The following is a 5,019-nucleotide window of genomic DNA, read 5'->3' on the forward strand; positions in this document are numbered from 1 at the left end:
GCCCAAGAACTGGCAGCGCACCTCAAAATGTAGAGCAGGATTATTAAAGATTGTTCTTCAATGTTTCTGTCCACCTAATTAGTGCACAATATTTACATTGTTTGTATGACAGATATCTTTTCTAACTCTTGGAGCCAGGACATGTAACACCGTCCCCTTGCAAATTGAAATTGATGATGGAGACCTTCCACCAGAGGGGAAGAAAGGTCAGGGCAGATGGAGCAGGTTTTCATTCGATGAATGCAGCAGCAAAAGTTGCTGAGCTGCATTGCATATAAGAGAGAGAGCATAACAGAGCCATATTTGTTTGAGAAAGCCTGGTTGACATTTCACACTGAATTCTTTCAACTGCTATGGATTAATTTAGAAAACATTTATATCTCTCGTTCCTTTCCAGAGATATTAAGGCCAGATGTACAAAAATGCAATATAGCATTTCCTAAATAGCGACTCTATAGGAATCGCTATTTAGGACATGCAAACTGATTTGTATGAAATTTCCGATTGTCTAATGGCGATTCCTATATTTTTCAATTCCCTAAAGACCTTTGTACATTGTAAAAGACTGTTTTGCATTTCTTAATTGGCCAAAATTGCGATTCGGCACATTAAGAAAGGCAAAAGGCCTTTGTACATCTGGCCCCAAGTCCATCACCAAAAAGCCTGCTGATTTCTCTTTGTCTATCAATGACTTTCCCTAAAAGATTTTCAGACCATTTGTATTGTCTGGTAATAGGAGAATGGATTGCATCAATTTTGCATTATGGTACAATGATAGTATTAGAATTAAAAATAGATCATGTTTTTTGAAAGCGAGAAGAGAAGAAGATACTTTGGAGTTCATCAGTTACTGGGAAATGATAATGTACCCCAGAAAGCTTTTACCATATGAAAGGAGATTCTCCTTATTAACTAACACTAGTTCTGATTCCCTCTCCACTCTCTCAAATGTTGATGAGGCGCATCAAGATGACAATAATATACAACAAATATTACTCCCTCGTTTGAAACCCTCACTGCTCCACAAATGAGCACATCAACCTATTACAGCTAGAATAAAGTCAAAAGCAGAGTTAATTTGGGAAAAATTCTTTCATCTGGGTTGACCTGTAGATCTTTGGAATTTGATTTCGACAAAAATACACAAGTCAGCTCTTGCTTTAAACACAACTCATCATTATATTTGATATGCAATTGTTTGTTAATTACTTGTTGCAATAACAAAAATAATTACTGATGCTCATATTAATAATACTTGGTCTTGTACTGAACCATTAAGTGATTTAATTCATTGTTATTTGTGTTTCTTCATACACATCATTTCTGGGTATGAAAATAAATTCAGCATATTTTTCTTCTCTCCATTCTCTTCCTTTAACATTTGGTTTAGTTCTTAAATGTACTTTATATTTAATGATATATTACAAGATTGCATTTCATATTTTTGCACTTGAAAACCTTATACAGAGTATATGTTCAATCTCTATTGCCTCTATTAACTGACACACCAATAGTATAACTATCATTCAGAACAATGCGTTATGAATGTGCAATAAAGCCTTTCAAAACATAACAAATTGCATATCTATGAAGATATGGCATATGTTTGGCTGCCTTGTGCGAATACACACACCTTGAACCATAGAGCAACAGTTTGAGCATGATGTCAAGCATAGGCTTCATACTGAAAGGATTTCCTTCCAGTACAGAGTACAATATATTTACCCTGCTTAGCACTTTAGCCACTTTGCATGTGCACTGTACAATTCAGCACACATGTAAAGATGGAAATGTTGGAGGTTTAGCCCTGCGGTGGATGACAAGCTTTCTCTCCAACGGTTTGCAAACTGGTAACCTTGGGCCTTATCGGTCCAAAACTATGTAATTGACCAAGGGAGTGGCTCAGGGCTCATGTTTAAGCCCTATGTTGTTTAATATCTATGTCGTTCCCTTGGCCAACCTCCTGAGTTCTTCCAGATTTACTCCAATCTCATATGCTGACGACACACAGCTTATCTTCTCATTCAATAAATCTACTCTCTCTGCCCAGTCCACCTTTTCCTCAGGCATGATAGCAATAGCCAATTGGATGAGGAGTAACTTCCTCCAACTCAACATAGGGAAGACCGAGATCATGCTCTTCGGAGAAGTTCCACTGATGTGGTCACCGGATTGGTGGCCAGTGGATCTTGGTGCCCCCCTGTGCCTAAGACTGTCATAAAAAATCTAGGCATTCGCCTAGATCAGGCACTGACTATGAAGGAGCATGTGACCCACACTGTCAGTACCTGTTTCCATGTGCTCAGTTTGTTTAGGCGAGTCTTCCCTTTTATCCCAGACTCCACACGGAAAACCCTTATCCAGACTTTGGTACTAATTACTGAAACGCTCTGCTGGTTTTTCGATCTGGCTTCTATCCGGAAATTTGGAAAAAGGCAGCTATTAAGCCATTACTGAAAAAACCATCTCTAGATCCTACTGAATCAGCCAGCTATCGGCCTATTGCTTGCCTACCTTTTCCGGCCAAAATATTCGAGTCAGTCATGAACCTGCAATTATCCGAGTTTATCGACCGTCACAACCTTCTGGATGATACACAGTTCGGATTTAGGAAATATCATGGCACAGAAACAGCTTTGATAAAAGCTTCTGATGAGATCAGGACCATCATGGATCAGGGGGGGGGCGGCGGTCCTGGTGCTCCTTGATCTGTCCGCCGCCTTCGACACGGTCGACCATTCCATCTTGATCGACCGTGTCGCATCCATGGGGATTACTCATCAGGCAAAGGATCTCATCACTTCATTTCTGGCCAACCGAACTCAAGTGGTGAAGTTGGGTAATTTTTACTCACCAACTTTTACTCTCCCTTGCGGGGTTCCTCAGGGATCCTCGCTGAGCCCCACATTATTTAATATATATGTGGCGGACTTAGCAAGGGTCATAAAAGCTCACAGGCTGCAGTTAACCACCTATGCCGACGACACCCAACTGGTGCTGTCTATTCAAAAAGATGGTCCCACAGTCGCCGCTCAATTCCAGAAAGGGATGATGGCCATTAGCTCGTGGATGGCGGATAACAGTTTGAAATTGAACTCGGATAAGACCGAGGTGCTGACCTTTGGTAGGCTCTTCCCTGAGTGGTCTGCGATTTGGTGGCCCAGTGATATGGGTCTCCCTCCCACTCCGGTAACCAAGGTCAGGAATCTTGGCATCATGTTTGATAATAAACTGTCTTTTAAGCATCTTGTCAATTCTGTGGCAGCATCTTCCTTTTATATGCTGAGAAAGATCAAGAAGTTGCTGCCATACCTCCCCTCTACTGCAAGAAAAACCTTGATTACCACCCTTGTTTTTTCAAAAATGGATTATAGTAATGGCCTCTTCCTTAATGCTCAGGAGCAGGTTCTAGCTAAGCTACAATCAGTACAAAATGCAGCAGCCAGATTAATGCTTGACGTTCCATATCGTCACCCTACATCTGTGGCCATTCACCAGCTGCACTGGTTGAGAGTAAAGAGTCGGATAAAATTCAAGGCTTTATGCATTGCCTATAAAGCCATTCATGACTCAGGACCTAAGTTCCTGAAGGATGCTTTCCGCATCTATGTTCCAAACAGAACTTTAAGATCAGCCGCCATACATCTGCTCCCGGTGCCACGCACCAGAACTTCAACATGGGGAGACAGACGTTTTTTGGTAGCAACCCCTAGGTTGTGGAATTCCCTCCCATTTGCTATAAAAACTGCCCCCACCCTTATTATGTTTCGTTAACTTTTGAAGACTTGGTTATTTAACCAGTGATCCTTCAGATACAATTGTCAGTAGGAAGCTCTGTATGGGCCGAGATACCCTAGGGTATTCGGGCGCAATAAAAATTGTAAAAACATAAACAAACATAAACGTATCAGCTAAAGAGTCTTTGTTGGGCCATCTGCAGGTAGTCCAGAATACCGCGGCAAGTCTGGTTCTAAATGTCCCCTCAAGAACTGCCTCTCTTCCTCTTCTCCATCAGCTTCAATGGCTCCCGGTACGTAAACGCATTAAGTTTAAAATCTGCTGCACCGTCCATAAAGCGGTGTATGGCATGGGTCCTGCCTACCTCGCCGAGAAATTTAATTAATGCACTCCCATTAGGGATCTATGCTCGGGAACAAAATCCCTCCTTGTGGTTCCCTGAGTTAAGAAGTCAAGGATGAGTGGGAAAGCTTTTTCGCACCTTGCTCCTCTGTATTGGAATCAGCTTCCCACTCCACTGAGGCAATGTCCAGATCATCTCTAATTCAGAAGGCTTCTTAAAACTGTTTTGTTTTAGACGCTTCCGTGTCAGCTTCCTCCTGCATTTCCGCAGAGCAGAGATACCCCTTCGGGGGTGATTGAGGCGCTATACAAAACTCATAAATAAAAAAGTAATATTTTCTCAAACTGCACTCCTGTCAATATTCAAAAATTGAGAAGGTGTCTTTTCTAGCACAAAGTCCTGCTCACCTTGTTTAGTTGATAGTACTATGCATCAGAATCCATGGGTGGTTGCACTGGAATGCCCAGGAATAACCTAGGGTACACACCCTTGCGGCAAAGTAGCACAAAAAACTACTAAGGGCCTCATTATGATGCTGTTCGGACAAGTGTCCGACCGGCATCGTTTCTGAAACTGGACTGCCCGACAAGGCGTTGGAATTCCTGCTTCCCTAATTATGATGCGATCGCCTTTACGCCGGTCGGAAAGTGTATTTTTCCTATTGCGGCTTGTGCTGCGGGTCACAACACAAGTCGCAATTGGAAAAATATCAATGCACCATGTGGCACACAATGCATGGAGGTTCCGGGGGCACCATAGGTGCATGCCAGGGCCCATAGCAGAGGCCCAGAGGGGCCCAGGGCCCTTCTAGGGACCCCCAAAGTCCCTTTCAGTCTGTCTTTCTTTGGCGGTTGTATTGCATAGAAATCCATCCTCCACTGTGCCTTTTGAAGAATTTCAGGAGAGTTAACTAGTAAAAATGGCAGAACAAGTGCTCT

Source organism: Triturus cristatus, chromosome 7 (genome assembly GCF_964204655.1).
Source record: "Triturus cristatus chromosome 7, aTriCri1.1, whole genome shotgun sequence".
NCBI classification, from domain to species: Eukaryota; Metazoa; Chordata; class Amphibia; order Caudata; family Salamandridae; genus Triturus; species Triturus cristatus.